The sequence below is a fragment of the Chinchilla lanigera genome, unplaced genomic scaffold (assembly GCF_000276665.1).
Source record: "Chinchilla lanigera isolate Chin_1 unplaced genomic scaffold, ChiLan1.0 scaffold00071, whole genome shotgun sequence".
Taxonomy (NCBI): Eukaryota; Metazoa; Chordata; class Mammalia; order Rodentia; family Chinchillidae; genus Chinchilla; species Chinchilla lanigera.
The window spans coordinates 1,774,544-1,794,161 of NW_004955472.1; the positions used below are offsets into that span (position 1 = coordinate 1,774,544).

The 19,618-nt window shown below is 40.2% G+C and overlaps 1 protein-coding gene across 9 annotated transcripts in view; it reads left to right on the forward strand.

Moving 5' to 3' along the window:
• Window positions 1–306: 306 nt before the first annotated feature.
• Window positions 307–19,618, forward strand: part of Kif24 (kinesin family member 24) — a 93,676-nt gene continuing 74,364 nt past the window's right edge. For 8 of the 9 annotated variants that reach the window (XR_001237083.1, XR_001237085.1, XR_001237084.1 and 5 more), the window contains exon 1: window positions 312–396. The gene's annotated coding sequence lies outside the window, so the exon portion shown is untranslated. Of the gene's footprint in view, window positions 397–17,976; window positions 18,093–19,618 lie in introns of all 9 variants that reach the window. The other variant, XM_005401086.2, reaches the window with a different exon arrangement.

Below are 19,618 nucleotides of genomic sequence, written 5' to 3' on the forward strand. Positions count from 1 at the left end.
CAGAATTGAGTAACGGGCTTTCTCCCGCCTCTAGAGTGTCTTTGCCTCGCTGAGAACATCGCGAGACCTTCGCTCAAGCAGACGCCCTGGTTGAAGAGTTAACGCCCACCGTTTCCTCTGGTTTCTGATTGGTTTTCTGGTGGAGAAGGAGGTAAACGTCACGGGATCCCTGGTTGCCCATTGGTGGGGGTACGGGCCAGCCGGCGCGCGGGTTTCAGCGCGGGCGTTCGAACTGGCGCTTGGCGGCGTTTCCATGGGGATGCGGCCTGGCTGTTCCCTGAGGCTCCGGGTTGACTGGGCGCTCAGGTCGTGGGCCTTGGGGCTCTCTTCAGAAGGGGTCCCTTTTTCTCTGTCCCCTGATGGGAATCCATGAGGAGGAGTTCTGAAGTCCCGGAGGTGAGAATGGGCGGGGGAACCAAGGCGCGGGTAGGAAGCCGCGGCGCCTGCAGCCCGCCGAGCGCGTGGAGACGGTGAGGGAGCGCGGCCGCTCCCGGCGCCTCGGGACGCTCCCCGCTGCGCCCCGCGCCCCGCTCGCCTCCGCCGCTGCTTCAGCCCCGGCCTGAACCTGCCCGCGAAGGCGCTCTTGCTCTTGAACTCAGACTGACGGCGCCTCTGAGTGCTTCGCTCTGGCTTAGGTCGCGCCCCACGCAGACGCCGTTCTCCGCCGTCCTCCCGTATAATTTTTGAAAACTCTTACGCTTTTAAAGTCTTAGAGATGTGCAGAGATACTTGTTCAGCTGAGTGTACTTTTTTCTTATTAATACACGTGCAGTACACAGGGCCTGAGTTCCTCGTGGAGAGCGGGCGCATCCGTTTGGCGGAATTTAACTCGCCGCAGGTGGCCTGGGTTCTCCTTTCTGCCCTGCCCTGTTGCCCGTCCGTTCAGACGTGAGCTGTTAAAATTCCGCGTGGAAGAGGACTGCGCCCTGATCCCAGGCAGGAGGGCTGAGGGTTCCGAGTTAGCCTTTTCACTTGGTTGCTACAGTTCTGCGTCGTGGCTTCGCCTTGGTCTTTCAGTACTTCTGTGTAAACTCCTGTTAGTCTTCGCTTAAAACAAACCATCCTAAAAAACAAAACAAAACAAAACATCCTGTTGCTATATGCCAGCAAGTTTGATCTCCTTTTGGTTTCTTAGTGACCCACAGCTATTGTCACACTCTAAGTGTGCTTTGGAAAAATGTTTAAAAACATTTTTTCCTTTATGTTCTATAGAGGGGCATTGTGGTCTCTACTAGTGCATCTGACAGCGCACATAGCCTCTTATCCATCGGGTGTCCATGATAGAATTGTATTACCGAGACGGTTGTGTTAAGCATGGCCCGGATATTCACAATCTTACTGCTGATGGTTCTTTTTTATAGTAAATTCTTAGCTCAGTGGTAGTTGTAATAAAAGGATTGAAAAAGTCAAGTGTAACAGCTTACAATTCTTTTTTTTTTACATTTCTTTATTTTAAAGAGGAAAAAAATGTTCAAAAAGAAAAAAGTAGGATGGGTGCAAAGGGAAAGGACAGCAGGGAAAAGGGAAAAACTTTGAAAAATACTATTAGTGTCTCTTAGTTCATTAAAAAGGAAGGTTCATGCTAATATCGTTTGGAGAAATTTTTATGCCCATATCTTGTACCCTGAGCAGCTCCTTTAAAGATAACAACATCTAATGCGTTAACTATTGCTATTCTCTTATGGTTTTGTTATGAATTTTTGTTTTACCTTTTTTCCATAAAATAAAAAAAAACACAAAATCTCAAAACAGTAGGAGGTTAACAATGGTTAGTACATTGCATATTGTTATCTTTAAATTAGTTACTGAGAGTACAATGTATGGGTATTTTATTTGTCCAAACAATATTAGCACAAACTTTTCTTTTCAATAAACTAAGAGAAATTAGTAGTATAACTGTCTTAACTATCATATATATATATAATATTATTTTCTTCTTGCTTGTCCCTTCTTTTCCCCATTCTCCCATCCCAATTTCTCTTTCCTTTTGAAGTTTTTTACTGTTTTATAATATCTGTTATATATTTTAGATCTTATTTACTCTTTCAGCTTCTCACACTAGGGAGACAATACGATGTTTACACTTGTGCGTCTGGTTTATTTCACTTTTGAATATGGTCTCAAGTTGCATCCATTTACCAATAAAAGTCTCCAGTTTATCCTTCTTTACGGTTGAATAGGACTCCATTGTATAAAACGACCACATCTTTTTTATCCATTCCTCAGTTGATGGGCATTTGAGTTTCCAAGATTTAGCCATTGCAAATTGTGAGCAGCTTACAATTCTTATTACCCTTTTATAAAAGTTTGAAACACTACCTTATAGCTAAACTACAGATCTGTAACATGTAGTAAAAACTGGACTGGAGATTCAGGGTTTGATCTCTAATTCATTTACTGTGGATGGTTTTGTAAGTTATTTACCTATTTATTTATTTATTTACATTTATTGAGATAGGGTCTTGCTTTATTGTCCAGGCCGGCTGCCCTTCAACTTGTGATCCTCCTGCTTCAGCCTCCCAAGTAGCTGGGATTGCAGGAGTATGACACCACCTTTAGACTTCACTTTTTTCATCTGGAAAATCAGAGTTAAGTTATATTAGAATTCTTGTGACTATCAGTTTTTAATAATGGATATCAGATAGGCAGCAGACTCAGATTTCTCCTAGAGATGAAAATAATAGCTACTATTTACTGGGCATTTACCCTGAGCAAATGACTGTATGAAGGGCTTTATATAGATAGTACATTTTTCTTAGTATAGCACATTAATATGCTGCCCAGATAGTTCACTAAAAATATTTGGTTTTATGTTGTTAATGGAAAGTCTTTAGCTGCTCATAGTATGTCCCTGGATAAGTGATATTATCATCTTCCCACCTTCAGTTTAGGAGGAACAGCAGTTTCTTACCCTGGGCTGCTGTTTTGTTAAGTGAAGGGTAGAACTTAGCTCAGACCTCTTCCAGATCACTGTTCTGTGATTTGTCTGTTAGTCCATCTTCTCCACACAGGCTCAGCAAGCTTGTTCATCATTTTTGCAGAACAGACCCTCAGTCAGTTATTTAAATGAATAATAGAATGAGATGCAGTGGCATGCACTTCCCCAGCCACCTAGGCAGCTGAGGCAGACGAGTCATTTGAGACCAGCCTGAAACATAGGCTCATTTACTTCTTATATTTTGAGTACTGTGGTCATTTTATGCTTCCTGAATCACTGGCCAAGGATTATGATACTAATGTATGTTTAACAAGAAGACTTTTCCGTAAATATAAATGAATAACAATAGGTATCATATGTTGCTTATATATCACAGTTAATCCTCGTGCAAGCAAATATTTTTTCCAAGTCAAAATCCCTTTTTGTCTGTTCAGTGCTTCCTACATAGCTCCCACCTTCCACTTATCCCCACCCGTGCGACACACTCATCAGAATTGGCTGAGTGATCTTTAAAGACAGACACCTTTATGTAGCCCAGTTGACCCACCCAATCTTGCCCCTACCTTTTTGTCCTCATACTTTCTTCTTCCTTTTACCTACTGTTTAGCTTAACTGGCTTTCTATTGGTCACTTGATAATGCTGTGCTTATTTCCACCTTAGAGCTGACACATTCCTCCTGGAATGCTTTTCCTCCCAAACTTTATATTATTTTAGATTTCACCTCAGTGTTTCCTGTGGAATGAGGCCTTCTCTGATCATCCAGTGTAAAGTAGCCCCTTCACCTTGCTTTATTTTTTTTATTGTACTTATTGCCATCTGAAATTACCCTGTTTATTTGTTTGTTAATTATCTCCTCCCACAAGGGTAACACCGCCACCAAAGTAGTGACCTTGTCTGTTTGGTTTACTGTTGCTTCTCCAATGTCTATAACAGGGCCTTGCTCATAAAAGGCTCTCAAAAATATTTCTTGAATGACTGGATAAAGGTTCTTGTTGGAGCTGTGACAATAGTATTTGTTTGAGTAATACAAGCTTCCTTCATTCTGTTGCCAGGAGCAGTGGGTAAGTACCACCAAGTATGCCAAGTAATCACATTACCCTGATACAAAAGGTTCCACTACCCATGATTACAGATGGTAGCAAATACTTTTGAGAGTTTTAAATGTAGTGTTAGAGATATTTGTTCATGAAACAATTATCAAATGTTTATTTTCAGACACTGTTTAAATACTGGGGATAAAAAAGATTAAGATACGTTCCTTGACCACAAGGAGATCACATTCTAGTGCATGACATAGACATATTCATAGAGATAATTATTACAGAATGCAACTAATAATGGAGATGTGCAAGATATGATATGAACATTAAAGGGACATCTAATCACATCTGGTGAATTCAGAAAAAGCCTCTTACATATTTTAATCAGTAAGAAGTAGTGGTAAACTGGGCATGGTTGGCACATGCTTGTAATCCCAGCATTTGAGAGGCTATGAAGATTGCCGTAAGTTCAAGGCCAAACTGAACTACATAGTAAAAGCATGTCTAAAAAAAAGGTAGTGAGATTTGATCAGCGTAGGAGGCCACTTAAAAGCACAACCTGAATTAATAAATTAATGCACAGAGAAATAAAGCAGATGTTAACTAAACTGGAGACAAAGGAAAGAGCTAGGTCATAGGAGGCTTTGTGGAGCATGCTAAGGAGCTTGCAGTTTGCTCTGAAAGTAGATACTAAGATGTTTTTGAAAGATTTTAAAGAAGAAAGCAGCAGGGACTGCTGATCTGACTCAGCAGTCTGCAGGAGAGGGCAAAACTGCCAGTAAGGAGAACAGTTAAGAGACATGTAGTGATCTACGTGAGAGTTGCTGGGGCCGAATCACTTAGCAGTTGTGGCAGGACTAAAGATAGAAGGGAAATTTGACAAATATTTAGTAAATTAAGTTGGCTTGATCTGCTGATAAGATTTAGGATTAAAGGAGAGGAAGGCATCTAGGATGAGTGACTATATGCATGGTACCCATCTGCCCCTCGCAAAGAGAAAGGTGGAGGATTGATTTTTTGTTAAGAGATAAGGAGTTCTGTTATTAACAAGTCGTTCAGATGAGGAATCGTGAAGATGTTTTAATAGTGATCCTTGAATGTTTTTGCTGTAAGACACATCTGTGACACTGTTTTACTGTGAAGTGAACTTAAGTTATACTGCGATTCTAAAAGTTAATTGACTCAATAATACTGCACAATATCCAGGTCAAAAATACTAGTTGAGATCTCACCAGTAATGAGAAGCAGTACTGTGTCTGTGAATGGTCTTTTTAAGTTAGACTCCTGTTTATGTTGATAAGTGATTGGTTAAAATAGTGGTATAGAACTATGTAGCCAACATGTGGCTATCCATACACTTTCTAAAGCAAATTAACATAGTTTTGAATAAATTAACCATGACTCAGTTTCTTCATTTGTAAAAAGGGAGATGGTAATTATCGCCGGATGTGGTGGCGCATACCTGTAATCCCAGTACTTGGGAGGCTGAGGCAGGGGGGTCGTTGCAAGTTCAAGGCCAGCCTGGGCTACAAAGTGAGCTCAAGGACAGCCTGAACTGCATAGTGAGACCTTGTCTCAAAAAGACCAAAAAAATAAAAAAAAAAAGAGATGGTAATTATCATAAAAAGTATTGGGAGATTAATTGGAGTAGCACAATTAACTATGTGTTAATAATTTAGATCACATTAAATGGAATTAGTTTTTTAAATTGTTCATTGTTTTCTCAGTGTCACTCCTTTAGAAATAATTCCTGGTGCCATCTTGGCAGCTGTTTCCAATAGATACAACCCTGAGTGAATGAATCTGTCATTTTGGTAATTCATAAAAACTGATTGTAATAGTTATTTTTCCAGTTAAATGCAGGAGATATAATTTGTTGAAAGTATTTTATGACTGCAGAGTATCAAAAATCTGTAAATAACAACTTCTTGAGGTTGGATTAGATGGATATTTTAAAAATAAAGCACTCCAAAGGGGGGGAGAAATTTAAATCCAACATTGGTTACCACTTTTTCCTTCGAATTCTTTCGAATTTAAACCTCTATATTTAGAGTAATACTTGTTCTGTGTTGTAGTCAGGATTTGCAAGGAGAACAATAAAATAATTATAGGATTATTTTATAATAGTCACCTAAAGAGTTTAGTATGAAAGAATGCAGGAGGGGCCAGGGATATAACTCAGTGGCGCAGTGCCTGCCTGGCAAGCGCAAGGTCCTGAGTTCAATTCCCAGTACCAAAAAAAATGCTGGAAATCTGTCCACACACTGAAGACCAAACAAATCCAGCTGAGGGCCTGGATCCCATGGCAGTGCCCTGCATGAGCCCAGCTGAAGACCTAGAGCCCATGACAGTGTCCCCTATGAGTCCAGTTGGAGGCTAGAGCCCATGACGATGTCTCTTGAAAGTCTGTTTCAAGGATCTGTGCTGGAAAGGCCCAAAGATCAGTGGTGGAAGGTAGAAAGTCTGTGCCAGCCGAATGAAGGACCTGTGCCAGCAGGCTGAGGGATCTGCATTGGAGCCAGGAAGCCACGCTCAAAGTAAGAACAAGAGCTTCCCTGAAAGGTAACACAACCATCCTCAGCAGCAGTGAGGCCCAGAGCTCCTCCTCCAGTGTGAACAGCCAAGTCCACACCAGGAAGGCCAGTGCAACATACTTCTCTAGGAGACTGAACAATGCGCCATCTTCCCCTCTGGAGCCAGGAAGTGATGCACAAAGTAAGAACCAGAGCTCCCCCAAAGGGAACCATAGCCATTCTCAGTGACAACGAGGTCTCAAGCTCCTCCAGTGAGAACCGAGTTCATATCACGATGGCCAGCGTGACAGGCACCTCCAGGAGAACCAACAGCTCCCTAACAGCACCTCCTCATCTTCTCTAGTTCTTTTTTACGTTGTTGGCAACAATCCTCAGATGGGCCTCCCAACCAGCAGCACGCTAATTCAATTCAGCTGAGGGTTATAAATTGCCCACCAGTTGTCAATCCACCACACACTTTTAAGATTACCAGGTTCATCAGTTCTGTTACGTTTATTTTCAGGTGATTATTCTCAAGCTTTCACCAAAATTATAAATTTAATAAACCCATGATGAGGCTCTTGAAAGGAATTGTAGGAATTACAAAAACATTAGCTACTTAGCCATAAACAAACTTGAAACTATTTTTTCAGTAACTACTTTTAAAAAATACATGAGGAAACTCCCAGATTGGTATCCCAAATCCTCCTCTTGCTTTGAGAATTCCATTAAGTATCACATTCTAATTCCTTTGCAGCTGTTGTTTTAAGCAGTTGTCTAGTATCATTTGTCTTCTGTTGAAATCAGTAGTCTATAGATACAGTAATTCCTAGAGTTTGAAATAATAATTGCCCTTGGGGGGGAAGTGTGTACTATCTAATTCACCTTTTAATGTACCACTAAGAAATCTGAATGTTTTATGTTCCTAGGAATCTAATGCCTAACACTGGGGTGCAGAAATGTTGTAGTGGAAATTGAGAATGATGGTTTATGTTGCATCAGTTCCTAATGTTACAGTGGGCCCAATGACTTTGTGAATAATTCCTTAAAAAGTGACCATTAATAGTGGTTGTCTTGGGCCAGGGATGTAGCCCAGTGGTACAAGCGCCTGCCTGGCAAGCACAAACTACTGAGTTTGATTTCCGGTACAAAACAATAGTGGTTGTCTGAACTACATGAGTTAGAGTGAAATGTGAAATGACTACTAAAAGTTCAGGGCTTATTTTTGGAAGGCAGCTATGCTCACCACTATACCACCAACACCAGGGCTTCTTTTTGGTGTGAGGAATGTGGGTTTCATCATGTAGCCCAAGCAGCCTCAAACTTGTGGTGATCCTGCTGCTTCAGCCTCCCAAGTGCTGGGATCACAGACATGCACCGCCATGCCTGGCCTGTGATAATGTACTTCAAAAAGAAGAAAGGTATTTAATGTTTTGATTACAAAGATGGACAAATGTTTGAGCAGACAGGTATGACTACCTTGATTTGAACATTATACAGTGTTTACACATACTGAAATATCACATGACACCCCATAAAAATGCACAACTTTTATATGTCAATTTTAAAGTTTTTAGCATTTTTAAAAAGTTAAGAGCCGGGCATGGTGGCCCATGCCTGTAATCTCAGCACTCAGGAGGCTGAGGCAGGAGGATTGTTTCGAGTTTGAGACTAGCCTAGGCTACAAAGTGAGCTCAAGGCCAGCCTGAACTGCATAGTGAGACCCTGTCTCAAAAGCACACACACAAAAAAAATGTTAAGAGACAAAAAATTAGGTCTTGGAAGAAATTGAGTTGGCAGAAATTCAAACTTTCTTATTCTGGTGGCAGAGAAAATCAGCTGGAAGGAGAATATATGCAACTTTAGTCAGAATTTTAAAAGTTTATTCACATTGTAAGATGTGGATACAATCCAACCATTTAACATGATCCCTCAGACTTTCCGTTTGTCTACTAAACTATGTAATTCTACCCACCTGAACAGGCTGAAACTAAACTTAGAATCAGATAACTCAATCTTGCAGCTGTGTAACCTTAAACAAAGTCACTTTGTTTCTTGGAGTCTGTTTTCCTTTATATTGTGTGGCTGAAATGCATTCATACATATAGGAGCTGAGGGTGTTAACTCAGTGGTAGAGGATGTGCCTACTACCACTGAGCATGTGCAAACCCCTGAGCTCTGTCCCTAGCACTTAAAAATAGGAATAATTTACATAAAAACTCACCTACTTAAAGTATACAGTTCAAGGACTTTAGTATGTTCACAGTTATGCAACTATCAATCACCATAATCGAACTTTAGAGCATTTTTTATCACTCAAAAAAAATCTACCATTATATTTTAGATGCATCTAAAAGGGAAATGTTCTTACTCAAAAACATTCATCTCTATAATTATCAAAACAACATGGAAAACCTTGAGAGAATATATTGACAGTTTCCATAGAAATTTGAACTTTGAGGGAGTTGAAGAGAGGGGAAGGGAATGGGGAAAAAAAAGAAGTAAGAGATATCATGTATGGGTACAAACTCCCTATGATGAATGATCATTATGTATGTCTAAAATTACCCAATAAAGTAAAAAGTTAAAAAGAAATTTGAGCCTTGGTTAGAGTTGTCAAGTATGCGTACATTTTGTGTGTGTGTGAGAGAGAGAGAGACAAGAGTCTCACTGTGTATTTCATGCTGGCCTTGAACTCACTATGTAGGCCAGGCTGTCCTCAAACTCACATTGATCTTCCCCCCTAAGCCTCCTGAGTGCTGGGATTATAAGTGTGAGCCACCACCGTGCCCAGCAATGATACATTTTTAGACTCTTCAGAGAAGAAATGAATGAAAATCCCAAGAGCTTTAATCAGATAAATTAGAAAGACAAAATGTATATTCTACATGGGTACAGTGATGATAATTTTCAAAAACTTATTCAGCATAAGCCTAACACTGCTTAAACAAAGCCTAGTATATTTTATTGAGATGCTTAGGAACTCTGTCCTTATTTATTTTAAATAAAATTAACTTGTTTGCTTTTTAAAAAAAGTTTGGATCACTTGTGTGTGGATTTCATAGTATCCAATAATCTTTCTATCATTTGATGACTCATTAAAACAATTCTTTAGGGCTGGGATGTAGTTCAGTGGGAGAGCACTTGCGTAGCATGTACAAAGCCCTTAGTTCAGTCTCCAGCATTGCAAAAACAACAACAACAACAAAAAAAGGCAAAACATCGCTTTAAAAAATATTAGTTTTTATTACAAAGACTGTAATTAGTGAAAAAGAAAGCAAAATGTGGCTTGTATGGCTTTTGCAGTAGCTCTACCTTAAAAACACATGTGTTCACAGCCTTTTTGTTACTAAGGGTTGAACCCATGGGCTTGTGCAAGGAGCTATATGCTTTACTACTGAGCTACATCCCCAGGCTGCTGCGTAGCTTTGTAAAAAAATAGCCTATTAAAAAGAATACTATAATAGCCAGGTATGATGTGTACATGTAATCCCAGCATTTGGGAGGCTGAAGCAGGAGAATTGCTGCAAGTTCAAGACCAGCCTGGGCTATATAATGAGTTCATGTCTGCCTAAAACACATAGCAAGACCTTATCTCAAAAAAAAAAAAAAGCAGCTATTCAAAATTATTAAGAAACAATTCATATTCCTAAGAAAGAGCTTCCATCCAGCAGTAAAGTTTCAAATTATTTATGCTGAGAAACTCCTAGAGAAACTAAAAGTTCACAAACACTAGAAACAACAAAATCACTTGTAATTTAAAAACATAGCCATATAGCAAATAGAACTTCAGTGTCACTATTTATAGATCAAGCTGACAAATATAACATTAAATGTTCTTTAAACTTTAAAAGTTATTTAAAGTTTATAATCATTTAAAGATTTCTTTGTGGAGAAGCTTATCTACTTTTAAATACAATTTTATTATGTTAGGGAAAAAGCTGTGGTATAGGTTTGTTTTGTTTTTGTGGTATTGACAACTGAACCAAGAATCATAGAAGCTGTATCCCCAGGGTATCAGTGAGTCACTAAATTGCCTAGTTTAGACTCAAACTTGCGATCCTCCTGCATCAGCCTTCCAGAGTGCTGGAATTACAGGATTCACCACGGTACCTGGCAGGGGAAAGATTCTTAATGAAATGACAGAAACATGATCCTCTAAAGAATAAAGGGACAGTGAAGCAGTTATCTCCACCAGCAGAAAAAAGTGTCGAAGAAAAGAATGCAATAAATTAGAGAAGACAGAATTACAAAGTTTTCAGAGTACAGTATCATTGGGCTAAGTCAGTGACACTGAGAAACTGACATCTTTCGAAGTAGTCTTCATGTGTACAGCCAACCAACTTTACTGATATATACACTAGAAAAACTGTTTTTTTTTTTGTTTGTTTTGCTTTTTTTTGAGACAAAGTCTCAATATAGTTCAGGCTGGCCTCGAACTCACAGTGATCCTCCTATCTCAGCTGCCCAAGTACTGGGCTTATAAGTGTGCACCACTACATCCAGCCCAACACTAGAAAACCTTTTGTGCTGTACTGCAAGAGGTACACAAGATGTTAATAATAGGATTGTTCTCAAAAGCCAAAAAGTGAAAATAACAGGAATATTTGTTGACTGAGAACAAATTTGGGTTTATTCACATCCTGTAATATTATACAGTAGTGAAAAAGACTAAGCTACAGCTACACACAACAATTTTACAGTGATGACGAACCTTTTAGAGAGCTACTGCCAAACTAAACCCAAAGCCACTTACTTGTTGCAAAGTGCCAACATTGCAATTGAATACTGAGGTTTTAGTTTAGAAAAAACAACTCATCCATTAACATCTTTTGTCTTAAAACAGTAACACACATGCCGTAGGTTCACCACCGCTGATTCAGCATGATGGTATGGCAGACAGGCATCGCAAAGGAGAAGCAGTTCACAGCAGGCAGAAGGTAGCAAAAGCAAGCCAGGGTTGACCCCAGCTATTTCTATCCCTTATATCTAATCCAGGCTACTCAGGGCAGGTGTCACTCACACCCTTAATCCTAGTTCCCTTGAGCCTAGCATTGTACCATGAATCAGTCCCAGTGTCACACACTCTAGATCCAGCCACCTCTGAAAAAGCCCCATCTATGACTGCATGAGGCTTTGGGGAGACATCTAAACGCAAACCATAACAAATTCTTCGGGCAGTTTGAATATATCACAAATCCCTCTGTAGCCATTGCCCAGGCCATGATGCAGAAATGAAAGAAGCAGTATCAGCTGCTGCTGCTGCCACCACAGCAGCTCCCACTACCTGAACAGAAAGATTAGAGAGGAAGAAAATGAGAGTCCCATGAAAGCACTCAACCTTTTGGGCTGCCCCCATGGCCAGTGGAAAGTCTGGTGACCCCCAAGTCAGCTCCAGGACCAAGGGGAACAGTGATTCCATTAGTGTGGAGTCTCCCACCTCCTTACGGGAGGCCTCGGCCCCAGGCCTAGCCTATATGGTCATGGTTGGTGGGGAAGTCAGTGCTGAACCTCTTTCCGGGGCTAGGCCATGGGAGTCCCTCCAGGGACATCAGGAAGAGCAGAGAACCCTTAAAGACTCAAAAGCTGGTGTCTTATCAAGAGTACCTGACTACCTAAAGATGGCTCCCATTTGGTAGAAGACAGATCTAACTGCCTTGTTTGCCAACACTGTTCCTTAAAGGGCCTCTCTCAGTGTGAAGACTTCTGTGAGGGCTACCACCCAGACATCAATGGAATCCCCCGGGAGACTGTGCCTTCCCACCCAGGCTGGAAGGAGTCCTCAGTGACCTACCAGCTGTGTATTTCCCTGTGCCCCATGGCTACTGTGAAGCTCTTGCGTCCAGCACGCTCAGACAGTGGTGCACACACTGCCCTCCGCCCCTCCGTGTAGGGCCGAGTTGCATTTCATCAGTGGTGTGTGGTACGTGCTGTCTTCTGGTCCAGGCTCCAGACACTTGCCTTCAGAGCCCCATTGTGCTCCCTTCAGCTGCCTCCTGGATCTTCCCCTCCATCAAATGACTGCTGACCAAGAAACCTTTCTGGTGCTGTTTCTTGTGCATCTATCCACCAGTCCCCCAGTATTACCAATTCCTGAGAGCGCAGGAACTATTTTCTACCCTCTGGCTGCTTGCTTTAAGCTTTGTTTGTTTTGTTTTTGTTTTCACTTTTGTGACACCTCAATGTTATCAGCCACTGGGGAGACTGCCCAGATTATCTGACCTGAGGTAAAGTTTGGGTGACTGGTGCAGAGTTGCTCCTTGAAAGACTACCCCTGCTTTTGGATTTCATAATTTTTCTGTCAGTAGTGTGATGTGCACTGCTGTGGCCTGTGGTAACTGTTTTGTGAATCTGTGCATCCCCTTGTAGCCTTTCTTCTTTCTTTGTGTTGTAGCAGGTGGGAGGGGGTTTAAAACAGGGTCTCACTCTGTAGTCCAGGCTGGAGTTGAACTCACTACGTAGCCCAGGTTGGCTAGACTATTCTCTTAAACCAATATGGGAGAATTGTGAAACTTTCCGTAAACTGTCTCCCTATTCTCTATCTCAGGTACTCTGGGTCAACACAGGCCAGAGATGTCTTGTAAAGCCTCAGATGGGTGTCCCTAGCCAACCTCTCTCCAGCCTGTTTTAGTTAGACTGTCATTGCGTGGCCACCAACCCTATCATTTGAGCTTTGCGAATCTCTACCTGGCCTGTCTTTGGGTGAAATCTCAACAATCCTAATGCCCTCTTCTGACCCTCATCCCTCACATCCATGGCTCTGGTCATTTTCTGTGAAAATGACAGTGAACAGGTTCAGCTTTGAGTTGGCCCTGAGGAAATAAGTCAAATGTGGGCTAGAGGGAGGGATGAGAGCCTCTAAAAACTGAAAATGAATATTTTAAAAAACTTTTTAATATTAGTAATAAATGCAGTGAAAACAAAAATAGAGCACATAACATATTATGGCATCCTCCTGAAAAACATATTGCACAAAAACAAGGATTGTTGCCATAGTAGACTTGTAAACCTGATCGAATACCACGGTGACTCATCAATCCTCTCTAACAGTCGTGCCTCAGTAGCTTCTGTGTTTCCATCAGTTTGCCCTGTTATGGTGCTCACTAAAAGAGGAACGCGTCCCACCTTGTGAACTGTATCCTCTCCTAAAAGTTCACAACACATGTCCTTAGCAGTAGGCAAGATCAACTCTTTCCCAGCAGTAAAGGGATTCTTAAGCTTTAGCAATGCAGTTGACCGCTAAAAATGATGCTATCTGGGCAGACATATTTGATGAATTAGTGGCCTTCAGTAAGTGCTTCTGTTCTTTATGTTTGCTTTTTGTTTTTTTAAAGGAACTTAAAAGTCTTGTTTTTAATTCAGGGTGCTTGGTCTGCATGTGGCAAAGCAGTTTTGAAGGTGTTATGGCTTATTGGATAGCCAATCGCCATATACTATACAAAGCAGGCTTGGAGAATGTGAATCACCTGTTGCAGTGAACTGTAATTGAAATAGTACTGCTGTTTTCTTTTAGATGTCACTTTCTTTCTGTTGGCAGTCTTAGAGTCTTCCACTGACTCATCATTGTTTCTTTCCTGTTTTCCAAAGAAGCTGTCCACTGACATTTGTTTTTATTCACTTTCACTAGGTTAGCTTGTAGGCTTCGCAAACTTGACTAAGACAAGTAGGCAGTGTGGGAAAAGAGGAGCAAATGGAAGTGGTAAATAAAATAATGAATACGTGAACTAAAATAAGTGGCACATAGCACTTCTCAGCCTTTTGGCTAAGATCAAGTGTAAAGTAAGTGGCATAGACTGAATAAGTGGCAGATTCTGACTTAAAGCCTGTTATCAGATGCAGCTGTACAGTTGAAGTCCATCAACTCACTTGCTACTATAAAGCCTGCCACCAGATGCAGGTTGTCACTTGCCACTCACTGAAAAGAGTTTGATGAGTCTTGAAGCAAGTAATTGTGGTTTGTATGCAGTCAGACCTTTCTGCCAATGTTAATCTGTATTTGCTGCTCCCCAGTGTTAGCATCACCCCCTCAGCTCCACCTGAGATCACCAGGCATTAGATTTTCATAAGAATTACTCAACCTAGATCCCTGTGTACACAGTTCACAGTAGGCTCCTATGAGACTGTAACGCTGCTGGTGATCTGACAGGAGGCAGAGCTCAGGTGGTAATGCCGGCAATGGGAATGGCTACAAATACAGGTGAAGCTTTGCTCCATCACCCACTTCTCACTTCCTGCTGTGGCCTGATTCTTAAAGGTACCAGTCCATGGCAGGGGCCTGGGGACCCCTGCTTTAATTCAGTTTGGTTTGATTTTTATATGATGAGAGATAGGGGTCTGGTTTTATTCTTCTGCATGTAAACATCTACTTCATCCAGAATATTATTGAAGAGACTGCCCTTAACCTAATACATGCTCTTAGCACTTCTGCTGAAGATCATTTGACTGTACTTCATGATTTTACTTGTGGGCTCTGTGTTCTGTTCCATTTGATTGCCATAGCTTTGTATTATATTTTGAAGTCAGGTACTTGCCTCATACTTTATTCTTTCTGTTCAAGATGGCTTTGGCCTTTGGGTTTTTGTTTGTTTGTTCGTTTGTTTTTGTGACTTGTGAATTTTAGAATTATTTTTTCTGTTTGTTATAGGATTATTTTTTTGTTTGTTATAGGATTTTTGTTTGTTTGTTTGTTTTACATTTTAAAGATTTTATTGGGGCCAGGGATATAGCTCAGTGGCATAAGTAAGTGCCTGCCTGGCAAGCGCAAGGTCCTGAGTTCAATTCCTGGTACCAAAAAAATAAATTAAATAAATAAAAAATGAAGAAATAAAGATACACATTTTAGGTATACATAATGATAACATTCATTATAAGGAATTTGTGCCTGTACATGATATATCTTGTTTCTTTTTTTGTTTTTCCAGTTCTGGTGTTTTGATAGAGATTGCATTGAATTTATAGGTTGCTTTGGGGAGTGTGAACACTATTTTACCACTTCCCCACCCCACCCCACCCCCAGTACCGAGAATCGAACTCACAACCTTGCGCTTGCCAGGCAGATGCTGTGCTGCTGAGCTAAATCCCCAGCCCTTTTGTTCTGTTTTGTTTGTGTGTATGCTTTGTTTTGTTTTTACTTTTTAGACAGGATCTCAGGCTGGGGATATAGCTCAGTGGCACAAGTGCCTGCCTGGCAAGCACAAGATCCTGAGTTCGATTCTCAGTACCAAAAAAAAGACAGGGTCTTGCTGCACAGTTCAGGCTGACCTTGAATGTGCTATGTAACCCAGGCTGGCCTTGAACTGATAGCAGTCCTCCTACCTTAGCCTCCTGAGTGCGCTATCACAACTGGCTCCACTATCTATTAAAAGATAATAAAGAATCTCCCAAGTAGAGTAATATTAGCAATCTCTATACCAACTTCCTAGAACTCCACATTCAGCATTTAAATCCTCAGGGTATTCTCATTTTACAAGGGAAGTGGGAAAAAGTTCAAAGTGAATTCAACCCTGTTTGAAAGTAGCCCCCCACACACACACACACAAAGTTACAATAGTTAAAGGAAAAAAAAAAGTAGCCCACACAATATATTACCAGATTACAAGGCTGTGAGGTTAGCTTCAGCATTATTTTTCCTCCTTTTGTGACCATCTAGACTAGTGTTCAGATCCAATGGAAGTCGGAACAAAAAGGTTATTATGAACATTTTACCAGTATTTTTTTTTTTAAATACTGGAGATTGCACCCAGGGCCTTTGCACTGAGTTATATTCTCAGCCCTTTTTTATTTTTTTTGCTTTGAGACAGGGTCTCACTAAGTTGCTAGATTTCCCAGGCTGGGCTCAAACTTGCAGTCTTCAATGTTTTATAATTTTCATTGTGGAGATCTTTTCATTTCTTTGGTTAAATTTATTGCTAGGTATTCTCTGCCTCCCTCTCTTCTTTCTCCTCTCCTCTGCCCTAGTCTTCCTCCTCCCCATTCTTGCTTCTTCTCTCCCACCCCCCATTCCTTCTTGTAGCTATTAAAAATGACATTTCTTTTCCGGATATTTTGCTATGGCATTGCAAGACTATTTCTGATTGTTACCTTAACAGCTGAGACCTAGCTGTGCCTGAGTTTGCCGCAAAGGAGAACTCTGCGTATTTGTCTTCAGTGGAACACAGGTGTAAAAACCTCCTATGACCCCCTCTCCTCGTTTGACTTGCATGGCATTTTCCCAGTGGTGGCAGCTGTGACTGTGCAATAGAGTCAGCTGAACAGGGTAGCTACTAGGCATGCCGGGTAATGGAAAGAACATGGGCCAGACACGAGAAGACCTAAAGTCTAATCTTAGAACTGTCACTTGAGAGCTGTATTATCTGGGCAACCCACAGATTCATTATGAATCTTTTTCTTCCTCAGTAAATCAAAGCAGTAATACCTGCATTGCAGATAAATCTCAGAATCTCAGTCATTTTGCTAAATGAAAGAGAATATAATTCCATTTACATAAAATTAGGAAGTACAAAACATAAAGTAGATTGGTGATTGTGTAGGTCTAGAAGCAGACTAAAGGATAGAATGCAAAGACGCCTGAGGAGTCTTCAGAGGAATGGAAATGTTCTGTATCTTAATTATGGTGGTGATTTCACAGATGAATACAGCTGTCAGAATTCATGAAATCGTGTATTGTCGTGTGCAAATATCTAAAGAAGGAATTATGAGTCAGTCTAATGTCTTAATAAGAAAGAATATTGAAATGAATTATTTGGATTATTTACCATTGCCCCAGGAGTGGAGAATAGCAGCACAAATATGTGTTTGTTTTATGTAGTAGTAGGCTATGTATTTGCTGTCTTTGTTCTCATATCCCCATTAAAGTTATTATTAATATAATATGAATGAAATCACCGATCATCTGTCTTGCCCCTAACTTGCCCTTTACCCATTCCTTTTTTAAAAATCAAATTCCTAATGAACTACTTGTGATAGAGGGTATTTGAGATCAAATTTCCTAAAATATTTGAAATACTGAATCTACTGAAAATATATATCCTATATGCCACTTAACTGATTATTTTGCTTCTTATTGGTTATTGTATTTTGTTACCTTTGTGTTATGAACTAATAACCTTTCTAGAGTGACTATGATAAAGTGTCAGTAGTAAATTCTTAGTGCCAGTGTATAAGTAGAAGTATAAGGAATAAGTTGGGAATGATTTGGTCCATCCTTCAAAATTCTCATCCTGTATTCTCTTAATAGTTATAAATAACTCAAAGTCCTTCTTCTTATTTTTTTTTTTCCTTCCTGTACTGGAGATTGAACCCAGGACCTTTGCACTGGGCTACATCCCCAGTCCTTTTTATTTTGAGACAGTGACTCAATAAATCATTAAATTGCTCAGGCAGGGCTTGTACTTGAACTCCTGCCTTAGACTTCTAGAGTGGGAGGATTGTAGATGTGCACCACCATGGCTAGCTTTGAAACTATTCTTAATAAAATCCCTCTAGAAGCTGCAGCCAGTTGTTTGGAGTTGACATCAAAGTTGAAAATTGATTTCAAGTGAATATCCAGTACCTCAAATATGAAGTGCAAGTAGTGACCATTCTGGATTAGCTACTTGTGGGTGAGTACATCTGTTCCTGATCTCCAAAGGAAAAGCAGAGCCAATGTGGTTGTGCTAATTCTTTCCCTAATATTCATGCCCTCTTTGCTTAAGACTTACTAAGGATGCGTACCCTTGATCTGAATTTAGCACTATAGGCAGCTACTCATGAAACTGAGCCATGAATTCACTGGAAGAAAACTGATTTGAGAGTTGAGCAGGAAATATACAGGACAAAGCTGTCAAACACTAAGGGAATTGAATGAAATACATGGAATATATAAAAACCCATAATAAATAATGGATGTGACAAAAAACAAAAGTAGCTGGCATAGGGTGCATGCCTCTTAATTGTAGCACTTGAGAGGCTGAAACAGGACAATCACAAGTTCAAGGCCATCCTGGGCTACACAGAGAGACTGTCTCAGGGGAAAAGAAAGGTAATAAAATCTAAAAGAACTTGTCTGACACCATCCAAAATAAGGACAGTACTCCTTTATGAACTGAAAGTTAAAAGGAAAGAATTAAACATTTATACCTGCCTTCATCTACTTCAGTAGCCCTGATTGTGGGCATAAAGTTTTTCTATAAAGAATAATTAGATGAGAAAGTCACTATTTTAGCCAGGCATAATGGCACACTCCTATAATCCCAGCATTTGGGAGTCTGAGGCAGGAGGATCACTGTGAGTTTGAGGTCAGCCTGGGGTACATAGTAAGTTCAAGGCCAACCTGAACTACATAGGAGGTCTCAACAAAACAAAACAAAAAGTAGAAAAAAAATCACCATCTTGGAGTCCCTAATTAAAGTAGGTACAGATCATCAAAGGGTTAAACCATTGGATTAACTCGATGTTGAGAAAATTTCACAAGGAAGGGATCAGGCTGCAGTCCTAGTAGATATTTATATATATATATATAAAAAGTGTGATAGGTATGAAGCACATGCTAACGCCTATGAAATATTTTTGCCAGAAATGGAGAAGCTGATTCTAATGCAGGCTTGCCAGATTCGGCCAAATCAAAATAGGATAGTTAAATTTGAATTTCAGATTAAACAGTGATTTTTTTAGTATAAGTACAGTGTATGCTTGGAACATACTTTGTTTCTATAACAAGTCAGTGGAATGGAATGGGGGGAGGAGTTGGTGTGGGACTACCCTGTACAGAGAAAATGATTTATGAGCCTATCATGCACCACCCCCCAAATTAGCCACATAACCATATATGTGGAACTTGCTTAGATTCTGATTTGAACAAAAAGATATTTTTTATAAAGAGATATTTTTAAATGTGATATGTATTATATATATATGATATATTCCCAGCATTTTGGGAGGTTGAGGCAGGAGGATTGAGGTTCAAGCCCAGCTTGGACAACTTAGCAAGACCCTGTGTCAAAATTTTAAAAAAGGGTGGCAATGTAGCTTAGTGCAAAGGCACTGGGTTCAGTCCCCACTATTGCAAATAAATAAATAAATAAATTGAGATAATTATAGAATTTACATGGTGTATTGGGCATAAGACATCAGATAACTTCTTTAAATT